The sequence below is a fragment of the Pieris napi genome, chromosome 12, assembly GCF_905475465.1.
Source record: "Pieris napi chromosome 12, ilPieNapi1.2, whole genome shotgun sequence".
Taxonomy (NCBI): domain Eukaryota; kingdom Metazoa; phylum Arthropoda; class Insecta; order Lepidoptera; family Pieridae; genus Pieris; species Pieris napi.
The window spans coordinates 11,095,560-11,110,961 of NC_062245.1; the positions used below are offsets into that span (position 1 = coordinate 11,095,560).

A 15,402-nucleotide genomic window follows, 5' to 3' on the forward strand; every position below is an offset into this window, starting at 1 on the left:
GAAAGATATATAAAATTTTATTATACGGCCCCAGTTCGGGTGGCCTCCTGCTAATTTTTCTCTTTAAATCTCTTCGGTCCATCGCATTTTTGGTCTTGTTTCTTTGTTCTTTTGAGCCAGTTAATTCACTTACTCTTTTTGATTGCGACTACGAGCCCTGATGCCCTGAGCCCTGATGGATCTGACATATCCATTAGTGCATGTCATGTTACTCAGCATCTTTTATTTTTGTTTTCCCGCATATACTTTCACTTTTCTGTTTGTCACTTAGTTTAATTCTAAGAAAGAAATATGGCTCGTATAATTTGATAATGTCTAGCAATCAATTTGTCCAGTTTTTAGGTTTAGTCGTAATACTCTTTCTTCTTTTTAAACTTTGAATAAATATATCCATGAAGTAGTTACATAAAAACCTAAAAGCTAAAAATGAACCTAAGGAAATTTGCGTTCCAAGGTCCATTTTAGTTAATAAAAAATAATAATAAATCGTTTATTTGCAAGAGAAGTGGTACATTTTAATCTATTAATTATAAAAATCTACACAATCAGCTTATAAAAATAGGCTTGCAAATTTTAATTGTCATAATGTCATAATAAGACATAATATTTTTTTTTTAAAGGCACACTAACGATACACATACAAACACTTACAGAGAACACATGACATAGAACAAGATACATGCATGTGCATCAATAACAAGTGTGCACAACATTTAGAGGGAAACATTACAATGACGAAATAATAATAGAATAGTTAAGTTATTTATAATTGTTGTGAAAACTTATGATCTAAATACTCGCCCACGCATTTATTATCGACCACTTTCTATGTTTTAATTGTATACATCGGTTTTAAAGAACTATTCAAAAATTTATAAAAAATTACGTGTTTACTATTCTGCAGATGATAAGTGTTAGTTGGTTTTTTTATGACATTTTGAATCAATATATCAAGTGAAGCATAATGGTTGTATTTATATTGTTAACAAAAAAACTTGGCGACTAAAAAGGATGGCAGAGAGTTTCCTGGCAGTTCTAGTTTACATCTTCCTTTTTAAAATTTGACTTTTGTAATAAGTTTTAGTTTAATAAGAATATTTAATCACGATTATTTTCGCTAACTGAATGTGATATAGACAAAATATTCAATAGATACCTGGGGCGTCAAGTTATAAACAAAGGGATGGGCTCGAAGCAATGAGTCTGTGGTCTCGCTTAACAGAGGGTTTAATTTATCCTTGACATATTATGTGGATAAGTTACTCAATCATTTACATTTCATTTGTGAACACTTCATCTTAACTAAGTTGTCGTGCTTAGAACGATTCTAGTTTCCTCGATACGAAAAAAGTTGTTTTTATATAACAGGGGGAAACGGGTAGGGGGCGCTTATGGTAAGTGATACCGCCGCCCATGGACGCTTACGCTGCCAGAAGGCTCGCAAGTGCGTTGCCGGCTTGTTAAAAATAGGTACGCACATTTGTTTTCTAAATGTGAGTAAGTGTTTCCAGACTGCTGGTGTGGGTTAAAAACTGCCTTAAAAAACGCTCAGTTCTGGAACGGACTAAGCTCTCACTTAGAGTCTATTAAATGATTTATATTAGCCCGCTTAGCTTAGAAATGTAATCTATTCGGTTCGAGGGTCTGTTAGTCGCCCAAAACGCATTCCAGTTAATATTTCATATACATATGCATCAAAAATCACAAGGATTTGTTATAAAAGGTTTTATGTTTTCTTGTTTTGTTTGTACGTTCTTAGTTTAAGTTTTATGTTGTATTAGTATTAAGTTGCTTTAAGAATAGAAAATAAATAAATATACAAATTAGTTCCGGACATGCATAATATATTTCGTGTTGTATCTTTTTTAATATTTATTACACTGTAGGAAGACTTTAAAATAGACCTTTTATAAGCTTTGACGGTCATGAAAACCGCCTTCCTATTGTGTTCAGTCCAGATTGTTGTATTAAAAATTTATGATGGATGAAAATTTTCCTAAATTGGGTGTACATTTTAGCCTTGGGAATTTCCGGTTAATATTTATAAAGCGGGATCATTTTGTTCAGTCACAGTAGAGGTAGGTGACATAATATTATTACGTAGGCGATACCTGTGGAGACTTATGTGTGTAGATCTTATGTTATGAATTGTATATCCCTTTAGTTAGGAAACTTTAGTTATGTAGACTATAAGATACAGATTTAAGTAAATATTTTGATCTTTATTTATTGTGATCTTTATACGAGCACAAACTTCGGAGTCTCTGCTGCCCACATAGAAAGTAATTGTTAAATAAAGGAAATATATACCTATTTCTCAGGTCCTTATAACTATATGTTACACTTCTCTGATATATATCTGATATATCACAGCTCATCCCTCTTAGGCAATTCGTTTAGGATCTCCGTCATTAAGTTGTGGAATAGGCTGCCTGACTCCATACGATTGGCTACCTCCCTAACTTTTTAAACTGTGAGATTAGGTTTTTTAGTATGTATATTTAATTCAAAAAAAAAAATATTTAAGATTAAGATTTGGTGATTATATAATTTTTTATGCATTTCTTGCATAAGGCCAGTTGCATCCCTTATAATTTTTATGTATTATGTTATTTGTTTTTCTATAAATGTAACGAAGTGTAAATAAATAAATATCTTAATTATTAAATTTTTTCTTAAACCAGGAAACGTTTGATCTTGTAACAGTGAGTGTGACGTCACTTTATGTCACATTTGTCAGATTGTCAGATTGTGGAGTTTGAACGATTTCATCAATCAAACTGATATATTTCTGGCGATTCGAAGATTCTCGATTGATATTTGTTTATAATATTCTTTATTTGGTCTATAATTTGAAACAATTGAATTTTTATTTAACTGCAGTCTGCATTTATTTTTTTGTATTTAGAAAAGGCTTTTTATTTCTGTGTTATAATTGTCAACAAGTACGAATCCATAAATCTACTTATGTCTAACATAGACCGGTACTAAATTTTAAATTAGTCTGACTTACCGCTTTACCGTTACGTTACGGTAAACAAGTGACCAATGGAGATGTTTTCTGTGCACTTCTACCATTCACGAAATGCGGCACAGAAAGCCGATCACCTACTTTATAAAAAAATATCAAAGAAACGGATTCCATCTGAGGCCAAAATCCTTATAGGGTTATAGATCCATATCATTGTTTCATATCTCTCTTGTAACTTGATAGCTTTAAGTTAGGTGTAAGCATTCTCTCTGGGTCTGTAACTCATGCCAGTCAGCTGTAAAGTATGGCGCGAATAATTTCCTCTACCAATTTTGGTCCTGCTCTTCTTGTATAGCAGTGTATAGTTTTGAGAACGACAAGTCTTTGACTTGATCAGTCCATCTTGTTGGCGAACGTCCACGCGATCTGTTGCCTTCGGTGTTGTTAATCACTCAATATCTCTTGGTTCTCGTTGCTTCTTATTTGTGTGACCAACGTACGGAATGAAGTAAGCATCGTAGGTCGATTTTATTTATAAAAGCCTTTTTATAAATCTGTAAAAGATACTGTTTGTATTTGAACCAAAGGCCTGGATTTAAATCAGAATTAATGCGGTCTCATGAGAATATAAATTACATACATCATTACTGATTCTGAACACGATACAATCGTTAACGAGCGACATGTGTATTGAGGTAATGAGGTTAAAATTCTGCTTACGTGATACACAATTCAGTTATGCATATTGCTTGTATCAATTACACAAATGTAAGTCGTCTTTGATTGGAATGTGATTTTTAGGATCTTTTCGTTTAATTTCAAAACATTTTTCGTTGTTTTTAAAAGCAAACCATAGAAGCTATTTGTTTCAGCTATCGCTTCCAGTGATCTCCTCCTGGCATGTTAGGAATTAAACTCAATTGTCCTTAAGGTCGTAGTGTGATACTGTATTGATTCTGTTGGCGTTCATAAGTGTACTTGGTAACCTATATGAATAAAGTTATTTTGAGTTTGTAATAGGAAGTTTGATTCGAATAAAATTTTCTACACCACATTTGAGTGGTAAAATATGTAGATTTTTCAGTACTTTTTCAACCTAAGCCTCAAAACACCGCAAATTTCGCTTTTCTGTAATACAACACTTTATTCTTCATAAAACATTTCTCGCACCATTTTCACCCTTTGAATGCGAATATTAAACGTTGAAATCTGAATGTAAATAAACCACGAATTCGAGTTAACTAGGGCGTTAAGTAATACATGTCTTAATCAACCTCACGGGTGAAATTGGCTACTATGCTTAAGCTCAGGTATTCATTTGAACTACTACAATGGGAATTGGTGCAATACAAATTGAGAAAATGAAAAAGAAGGGTTTGGTTTAACAAACAAATCTTCTTTCTTTCGGCTTCCCAAACCTGTCTTAATTCGGTATAATGAACTGCTGTTCTTCTGCCTGCTCTCTGTAACTCCCAATAGCGGTAGCGATAGTGATTACGACTTCAGTATTGCGACATTAGCGCTACAGATATTGAGAGAACTGTTAATAGATAAATAGTTTATTTGCAAAGAAAGTGGTACATTCAGATTATTATTCAGGTACAGAGTGATTATAAAAAAAACACAATCAGCCATATAAAAATAGGCATGCAAATGACATATTTATGTTGTGTAAATATTCCCTCACACTATTAAAAAAAAAATTGTATCACATTACAAAAACGTCGGTATTGCTATTGTTATTGGGAGTTCGCCTTGTTAGTTGAAGCTAGAAGTATTTCATAGAAATAATTATAATAATATTTAGTTTGGTTTTAATATTTATTTATTTAATAAAAAATTATTATAATGTATTGACTAACTAGCAATAAAACTACAAACAACTTTTTTTCTACTTAAATAGAATTTATGTAGATATACATTCATCTCTCGAAAAAATAAAAATGTCGAAGCATCAGCTTTGTAGCTCTACGATAATACAATTTTTACCAAAAAATATTTAGGGGCAAAGCTAAAAAATATCAACGCAGCACCTGTTGATTTTATAGGAACGTCAACATTTATCGTGCCTTTACGATATTTTCCACGATTTTCTTCAGTATTTGCGATTGTTTGTTTTCTACAGTAAAGAAATATATTTAACGGTTAGATTTTACCCAAAAGCGTAGGACTAATATATGAATTTAACAATACAATAAGTTATGGTATGTAATTTTTTGTTATTTCTTTAATTTATGTTTATATATTGATGTATATAATTCAAAATTTTAAATATAATATTTTTAGATAACATTCGCACTAATTTGATGTATACTTAGCCTTTTTATTAGCTATTTACCAACATATGAAACATTTTGCTGTGCGACCCCATAGAGTGTGTTCGCATTTACCTTTTTTAGGTCTGGGCCTCAGATTTCTGTATCTATTTCATGATCAATTGTCAATCATGAGGTGATCAGCTTCCTGTGCCTGTCACACGCCGTCGACTTCTTATGTCTAAGGCAAACCAGTTTTCTCACGATGCCTTCATTGTTCGAGCGAATGTTAAATGCGCACATAGGAATTTTTGCACATCTGGGGATCGAACGTATGACCTCGAGGATGCTGCTGCAACAAACACGCAAAATTATTTGGATATCAATATAAATACAGTAGTTTTCGTACAAAGTCTTAATAATTCGAGATATAGCGTATCGGTTCAGCGGAAGGGATTGGCAATTTTTTTCGACTTAACGAGGTTCGAGCTATCGAGATTCCACTGTGCCTATATATATACTAGATACACTATACGGTTTCATTAACCAAAACACGGAAGCGTATTAAGTGCTAAGTGGTGAATGGGTTGGGAAAATGCACTAGGCATTGTGCAAACCCCAGCTTTATCTAGTTTCAAGTACGGTTGACTGACCACGTCTAACTTTGTGGTGGCCGCTTTAGTTTGTTTAGTCGAAGTTTACGCTTAGTGTTTAAACTATCCTTAAATGTGAGTATCAAAGTATAACAAAGAGAACACAAGAATTTACATTATGTTTAATTGGCTCGCAGCTTCATCTGAGTGGAACGTCACGAAGATTTCGTAAAGAGAATTTATAAAATATTAGTATTTTATATTTATGCAAAATAACTTATTGAAATCTCAAATGTCGAATTGTAAATTAAAATGCCACGTGTTTTTATTATCTAAGAAATAAATTTTAAAAATATGTATACTATTTGTATTAATTTTCGACATTTAATATTTTAATGACAACACACAACGACACACCTTGGGTTCACACTACACTATCATAATTACAAACAGAAAAATAATATTTTCAAAAGTTTGCGTACGTAGGATTTTAGGTGAAATAATTTCAAATAATTTCAATTTCAAATCAGTCCTGTAGTTTTTTAGTATCATGAGAAGTATGTAAATTTCTTTATCTTAATTTAGTTATGTACAAAAAATACTGAATAGCGATTGATTCTAGCGAAAAAAGCAATTGCTTCAATCATAAAAATGATTTTAATCCAAAGCTTTACTATATATTCCTTCATACGAATAATTTTTCTTCCCACTACAGTCCCAACATTAGATTTACATTAGCAAGTTTACGAAGGAAATGCTTTGTTTTGGTACGTACGTATTTCCGTGTCATATTTTTTATGAGGTATCGTGTTTTATTACGGTACTACAAAAAGTCGTTACGTACATTTTATGTTTCCGCCATAATTTTTCAGAGTACGGACAATAAGGTTTTGGATGTAACTTTAAAGCTGACGTAAAACCTTTCCAAGAGTGCCTAGTGGCTTGAGCCTACGCCCTCAATTTTTTAAGTAATAGGAGACAAACGGGCAGAAGGCTCACGTGATATTAAGTGATACTGACGCACATGGACACATTGCCAGACGGCTCGCAAGTGCGTTGAATGCCTTTTAAGAATTGGTACGCTCTTTTCTTGAAGGACCCTAAGTCGAATTGGTTCGGAAATACTTCAGTGGGCAGCTGGTGCCACATAGTGATGGTGCGCGGCAAAAACTGCCTTAAGAAACATTCAGTTGTGGAACGACAACGAAAAGATAGTGAATAAAAATGCTTTAGACCGATAAAGCTGTCGGCGTGCGTCAGGGACAGTAGTCTGATACTTTTCTATTAGAATGACAAAGGATTATGTTACAGATATAAAAATCTGAGGCCCAAACCTAAAAAGGCACCACGGATTTATTTATTATTTTAACATGTTAGCTAAAGCTGTATATCCTGCTTTTGATTCTGGATTTTAGGAAATTGCCAACTCATTATTCTATAAAAATGTGAATGTGTGTTGTGAAAATTTGTAACACTTTACAAATTAACAAATTATTTTTATAATCGTTTCGGTTTTTTATCACTTGTAACATATGAGGTTAAGTCTGTAGGTTATGATTTTCTGGAGGGTGCCAAATGATTATTCCATAAAAAACTTTAGAGGTGTCAGGGGACACCCGGATGGGACGAAATTCCTTTCGATTAATTTATATTTTAATTGGTATCATAACAGTATGATAGATTTTCAAAAAAAAAGCCAACATCACGAGGTGTTCCCAGGCGGTCACCCATCCAAGTACTGACCTCGCCCAACGTTGCTTAACTTCGGTGATCGGACGAGAACCGGTGTATTACAATAGCAAATAGCAAAAAAGTGTCGTGACAACTTTTCGTAAGAATTTTTTCCGTCTAGTCCCCTTTCACAACGCGCGATAAGGAACTTCGTTCCAAAAATGTTTGTGTGTGTATGAAAATTTGTAACACTTCTTTTCGACATATACATCGATAATTATCTATTTATATTCACCACCATATTTAAAAATAGTAAGGATCGTTTTTACAGATATTTCTCGTCGTCGTTTAAAAAAGATCTTAAAAAAGAAACAGCTCGGTTGATTTGAAGTTTAAATATGACTAAAATATGTCTGAAAGCTATATCAAAAAAAACTAGAGCTATCTATAATCAGCGACCTCAAATTAGTAAATTCCACGCAACAGTAAAAAGTTTAACTTTGTTCCCTTGTGTAATAAATTACTACTTCATAATTTAACTTTTTCTTACAAATACAAATGCTAAAATAGAACGTCTAGCCAAAACATAATCGCGATATTTTAGTTCGTGTTCAATATCTATTAATTTTGCTTTCAATTTTCTTCAGTTTGAAGCGGAATTTAGTCAGTAGTGATTGTGGATTACGTACTCCGGTCTTCAAAAAGGAATAGTTAAACGTGGCTGTTCAACGTTTGCTTTAGTTATGCGCTCGCTGCGCTTGACAGGTAACAAAATATGTATACATTTATGAACACATTAATTCTAAATGTAATTATATATATTTACAATGCGTTAGTTAGAAGTCACTTGGAGTGCAACGCAATGGTGTGGGCTCCATATGAGGCTAAATACAGTCTCATGTTAGAGCGAAAACAAAATAAATTCACCCGTTACCTCTGCAAGAGACTGTATGGAGTGTATCCTTTGTATCCGCTTATGTACCTGACCCTGTTTGTTCTGGGTATGGTGGGTTATGACCAGCTACGCCTTAGAAGAGAGCTAGCTTTGTCAGGGTATTTATTTAAGATACTTACGGGTCGGGTTCATAATCTGGATATAATGGAGAGACTGAGTCTACGGGTACCAAGTAGAAACCTGAGGCGGAAGTCTCAACTTTTGGATGTACCGCGCGCACATTCCAACTTGGTTAGCGAAGCACCACTCACGCGAGCAATACATTTAATAAATAGAATTTCTGTTAAACTAGACCTATTTGTTTGTACACTGGCTGAGTTCACAAGAGTTGCTTCCTATATTATTAGTTATAAGATTTAGGTATATAAATATATTTTTTTTAATGTTTTTTATCTAGGTTAATTGGTGTAGGTATAAATATTGTGTCGTTCTATCGAATTAGTAATTGCTGTAAAGATAGAATAATGATATGGAATAAAATAAATAAATAAATGTAATGTTACTATGTACCAATTTTAAACTATTCATAGAAACTACAGCCCAGCTTTGGCTGGGTCGAGCTAGAACCTTAAGGGCCTATCTTCTAAGTTTTTCCAGTTTGTTTTCCTTCGTTCGTTCGTTCCATAGACTTGAATATCGTCGTATATATGATATGGTAACCATCTAATACTAAAAAGTATATTATTTCATTTGTCCTTTTTTGCAGTCAACATATGTAGTCATTGCCTACATATGTTTTAATTTGTTGTGTACCAATATATATATGTCTAAAACATTGTATATCTAATGTAGTTGTGCACTTCTTGCGCTCACCTTATTTAAATTTTTTCCTCACAGGGGTTGCCTGCAAAGGCAAAGTGATATTTTTTATTTTAACTATTTATTTCTTGTAACAAAGCGTAAATAAATAAATAACCTTAATAAAAAAATAAGTGACCATAACTTCTAATATATAACAATGAAGAAATGATTTATATGAAAACAATATATTTCATGTTAAAGCTCAATCTAAGATTATAACCAATTTTGGATTGATTCATATCTAAAGATCGATGTCCAATCTGTATGCCAATAAACACTTCTGCTATCCGATAGTTTATTTGACAAAAGATTGACAGTCGCAAAATAAAAATCAATATTATCAGCCAGTATCTGTCATAATTACAGCTCGTAAAGTGTGTACTTGAATGAGAATATTGTGAATATTATACATGATATACATCATGATATGATGTTTGCATGTTATTTAATTTTGTTGGAAAGTTATTAGAGTTTGTTAGGATTGATTGAGGAGTAGAAAGATATACAGTCTTCATAATTTTTCAGCTAACTTAAATCTAACCTACTAATAAATTATTTAGGACAATATTCTGATACCTTTTAAGTCATTCTGTTGTACGAATTGACGTCAAACATCCGCTCGAAGTAGGATGGTCGTGCATTATTTCGTTAAACTTTGAAGTGATACAGTATATGTAAAATCAGTGAAGTGAAAGATGTGAGTCAAAGTGAATCAAGCAATTAACGGAGTGTTTAATTTCCTACCTCAAGTCCATTAATTATGGAGTGTTTTATTTCCTACCATTGATCTAGTCTTTATTATTTGTAACTAACGCAATAATAACCACATGGATTTATAATTATCTGCTTGAATAAATAATATATTACTTCTTAAATTAGCAAAAAATGTAAAACAAAATATAAAACTATTGTGAGTTTCGTTCGATTGTGATTTGTCAACAATCTTTAGTCCAATACGCGTTCACACGCGACACGATACGTCTCTTTGAGATTGACCAATTCCCTATAAATAAAAGGAAATAATTGAATATAGCACAAAAAGCTAATAATAAAGCTATAATGAAGATTTTCATTGCCCTTACATCATTGCTACCGCTGGTCGTTAAATTTCATAGAAAATTGCATTTAATCTATTATAATATGGACAGCACATTTAACACGAAAAAACCGTGTATGTTTCTTTACCCCGCAACCATAGCTTAGATTGTAAAATTTTCCTTCATTAACGTATATAACAAAGCACAATACTGCCACTCAGTAGAGGACGGGAGATAATTAGACGTAATGTTTTCTGACGTAGGGCGCATAATTAACTTTGTTGGCAGTGAAATGGTTTGACTTTTTTTAATTAAACCAGCGTCGGACGTGTTGTTCGTTCAACGAGTAAGTGAATTAAAATCACTGAAGCAGAGATTAGTGAGTCGTGTGTATCACAATTCGTGTCAGGCATTTTGCTTCGTTGGTTTTTTGTAAGATTAAAATTTGTTAGAGCGGATAATTTATACAATATACATGAACACAATTGTACATACATTTTCTTGTGTTTGTTACATATATTAGAGGTTAATATGTACATATATGAACATAAGCGTCAAAGACCAGTTCAAGCTCTGTGTCAGAAGTCTTACACAGCACAGAATTCTTACCTTGGCATTTCAAATCGAAACATTTATTGGAAATCATAGCTATGAAATTTAAGACGGTACAAATGGCGCTAGTGACCAGGCATCTCTGTTTCGAATTCTTTGCGATTAAATCGGATTAAAAAGTACTTAAGTACGTAATTTAAACTGGATATATGTATTCGGTTTTTAAAATTGTTAAGTGCCTATCTCATACCTAATGCGTTGTTTTGCTGGTATTTTTATTTTATTTTATGTATGTGTATTTTTTTGGAACATTAATGTTGACAGTAAAGTAGTTTGTAACATATACCGTAGATAATATAGTTAATAGTTATTATGTATTTATGTGTGATGTGGTAAACTTGGATCAACAAATACTCTGCATTTATACTTGCATAATATAAACCAGACATTTTAACTGGGCCAAGTGATTGGCTATATGAATCGAGTACTCAAGCTATCGAAGACTTGAATCACAAAGTTAAATATTGTAAAATAAAGGAATTTTGAGTTCGAAGTTCTGATTTTGATTAACGTATTCACGATCGACTCGGAAACCGGATATAAATTCATTTTAAAATCGCTAACGAACCCAAAACTCATCAAAGTCCGGACAGCATTGCTCATACAATTCATTACCTCAGGGATTAAAATGAAAAGTAAATCCCTTCAAAAACCTGAATAAATAAGCGTATGTTAATTCGGTTATTTTGTAATAGATTTTAGCGCGTACGTAAATATATGTTGTGTTTGTTTTGTTACTGTTTGATTACTGTTATTTTAATTAACTTAAAAAAAGTATCAGTATCAGTTTGACCTGTATGTATGATGTATGTAGTAATAATATCTGAGTATGATCTTGTTCCAATACGCGTGCTAAATTTCGTACGTTCAGCCCTGCGATTCTGTAACTCACTTTTCGAACTCACACAGCGGTTTTCGCATCGGCGGTCGCTCTCAAATCAGTCGTGAAGCAGTCATTTTATGATTTGGCATTCTGATAAACAATAAACTACAAGCTCCCACCTTTTCAGAATGCCAAATCATAAAATGACTGCTTCACGACTGATTTGAGAGCGACCGCCGATGCGAAAACCGCTGTGTGAGTTCAGAATGGCAGGGCTGTATGTGCTCAAAGTTCTTGGAAAATTAAAAGTTATGTCAAGATGATTAGCGGGTAATCTCATCTAAATGCTTCATTAGCAGTCATGATATGGGTTGACAGGTTGAAGTCGTTTTAAATTTTAACATTACTTTTATTAAGCATTTTGGAAAAGTTGTCGTTATTAAAATGTAATCGGAATTCGCAAGTTCTCACTTATGTATTTGTAAATATGAAAACAATAAATGTGTGTTTCATAGTTCGATATTTTCACGTTTATTTCATTTTAAATAAAATCAATAACATATTTAAGTTTTGCGTCTATAATACCCACTGGCAATGGAATTAATTGTAGGAAAAACTCGTTTGTTAAGACTGAAAAATTGTCAAATGTGTATATAATATCTTTATTCAGCTATATACAGCTATATATATAATATATAATATTCTATTGTTTATATTATTTATTTTTAATATTCTTTAAATAATATTTGTATATCTCAGTATAGCATCTTTTGAAGTATTTTAGCAAGAGCAGCACATTATATAAATGAGAGACAAAAGCAAAATGTGTATATTTATCGTTATATATAATACATAATAGCTTCATTATATCCTCTTTAAAATACACATTTGAAAGAAAAACCGTTGTGTAATCCAATTAATATCGTAATGCGTTTTTTATTTGAAATTTGATGTCAAGAGCAGTCTCCCGAGTTCCCGGTACTTTTATTTTTATACTGAGAAATGAAGCTGTACGCGAAGTGAATATTTAACACTTCCCAGGGATTGAGTGAAAATATCGCACTAATTAAAACTTCAGCCGCTACATCAAATTTAATAACGGTCCCCTTAAGAGATCTCAGTTTTCGCGAGACTTTTTACGTAATTTTTACGATACAAATTAGTTCTCGCGTTTTATTGTTCTTGTTCTAAATTTAAATGTTTTAATTAGTTCAGTTTTACATAAAAATTGTATTGTCTTAAAATAATAAAATTTTCTTATTTTATTAAGAAAGATTTGCTTCAAAAGAGTGGTGGAGAGTTTATTGCCAGTTCTTCTCTTCCGTTCTACGCTTGATTTGAGAACTGGCAGTAAAGTAAAATTAGAAGCATTTAATGTATATTTCTTTTGTAGATAGTGTTACGTATATGAATAAATAATTTTTAATTTTTGGATTTTTTTTTCAACTTGGCATAAAAACATTCTTAAAATAAAAAGACAGCCTTGTCGCTTATAGCTCCAGACGACGCCTTAAACTATTAAAAATTATGAAAATTTAAATAGAAGTGCAAAAGTTTAGTATACAACTTAATACTTTGAAAAATACGATGGAATTATAGATACTTGTGGAAATTGGAAGGTGTTGCTGTTTATCTGGTCTAAATTACTCCTCCACCAGTCTAACCACTGACTGGCCGGCCGCAACCAGTGGCTTAGGTCAAGAAGTTCTATATATCATTAGCGGTACTGTTGGTACTCATACTCGTATGTTAATCACAGAGTAAATTTAAAAGGAGATCTGTTCAGATTAGCTTAGACACGAATTTATAAGGATTTATTCAAAGTTGAAACTGTGAAAGCTTTAATAAAACAACTGTATCGGAAAATAACACATGCAACGTTCACATTCCGTGTCTACGTATCATTTGCAATTCCAACTCGTACATCTGAGACTCGGAGCTTTTTATTTCAGAACCGAAGTTCTATTTAAACATTTTACATAATTTACTTTTACAGGTAATATACAATTCCATGTATTTGTGTTACTTAAAAGAATTTGAATTTGTAACTTTATTTAATTTTAAAACTGGAGTATCTTTAGAGATGAAAGGAAAATTTCCTTTATTAGACAACAGGATACCGCCGCCCTTAGACACTCACTTACTGGCGTAAGTGTGTTGCCGTCGTATAAATCGATACGGTTTTTTTATAACTTTAATTATAACTAAGGTCTAAAGTTTATAATTGTAGTGAAGCGAGTGAAGCCACCCAGTCACGAAAGTTCTTTATAAAAGAACGATCTTATTATTGAGAACCCTAAAACCTCCCAGAAAAATAAATACTGGAGATTAGTCTCATAAGCAATGAATAAGCCATTGGAAAATGGGGAATCTGCGGGGCAGGGCGCAAATTCCCCATTATATAAACGGAAGACTCACTATCTGAAGACAAATTTTCTATTTTTTATTTATTAAAAGTATAACCATTAAATAAACTGTCGTGTACTCGGACTATTTTCACAAATGGACTTGCTATGCGCGATCAATAAACGAAGAAAAACAGTGAGGAAGACACCTTCAATATCCAGCATAGATGATTGAAGTCACTTAATTATACTGAAACCGGTACACAGTTATGCATTACGTGATTAAGATCAATATTAATGGTGTTATGATAACACTATTAGCTGACCATATTGGCAAATGGCCGATAGTTATCAACAAAGCAGCAAAGTGGATGCACAGCTTAAGTGATTTCATACTAGAATGAGCTTAGTTATAACAAGTCGACAACTGAGTTATCCCGTTTTAATTACACTTTGCTTGTATAGTTAACTGAGTATTGATTGATAAACTCTAACTCAAAATATCTTTATTCATATAGGTAAACATGTACACTTATGAACGTCAAAAAGGAAGTTAAATTAATTGTAAATTTACATTTACTACCCGTTCGCAAGTCAAGGGCGTAGAGCAAGCATAAAGAACTGGCAAGAAACTCTCCGCCACTCTTTTTAATCGCTAAGTTGTGAGTCATACAAATTGTTTGAACTGGAGCAAATCAATCCCAAGGTTAAGGATCATTAAAGTATTCGTCAAATTTATAAAAAAGCTTTATTGATTAATTTACGTTTAACGAGGGCTTTGAATTTCTTTAGTGATAATCACTAATTGGTAAGGCCGGTCATACGCAAAAATTATGACGAAATGTTCAGTAACAGTACGTATTTATATGCGTTAAAATATATACACTCTCTTATCTATTGTTTTAAGATTCAGGAACGTGACGAACTATGTCAAAACCCAATTTTAGATATACGGAAATCACGCAACGCTAAGTCTGAATCTGACCCTTTGTTTGCAAAAGTACTATAATTTTATATAAAATTTCCGACTAACGGTTAAATATATGTAAACGTAAAAATCGCATTTTCTTTTTTCTTTATGTAATAGGAGGCAAACGGGCAGGAGGCTCACCTGATGTTAAGTGATACCGCCGCCCATGGCCACTCATAATGCCAGAAGGCTCGCAAGTGCGTTGCCGGCCTTTCAAGAATTGGTACGCTCTTTTTTTGAAGGACCCTAAGTCGAATTGGTTCGGAAATACTTCTGTGGGCAGCTGGTTCCCCATAGTGGTGGTGCGTAGCAATAACTGCCTTAGAAAACGCTCAGTTGTGGAAAAACATCATATCGTATACATATACA

General features: G+C 32.7%; 1 protein-coding gene across 2 annotated transcripts in view; it reads left to right on the forward strand.

Annotated features, from left to right (window-relative positions):
* LOC125054530 (slit homolog 1 protein) overlaps window positions 1-15,402 on the forward strand; it is a 97,125-nt gene that overhangs the window by 45,052 nt on the left and 36,671 nt on the right. The window contains exon 1 of one of the 2 annotated variants that reach the window (XM_047656493.1): window positions 8,171-8,255. The exons of the other annotated variant lie outside the window; for it this stretch is intronic. The gene's annotated coding sequence lies outside the window, so the exon portion shown is untranslated. Of the gene's footprint in view, window positions 1-8,170; window positions 8,256-15,402 lie in introns of those variants that run through there. 2 annotated transcript variants of the gene reach the window in all.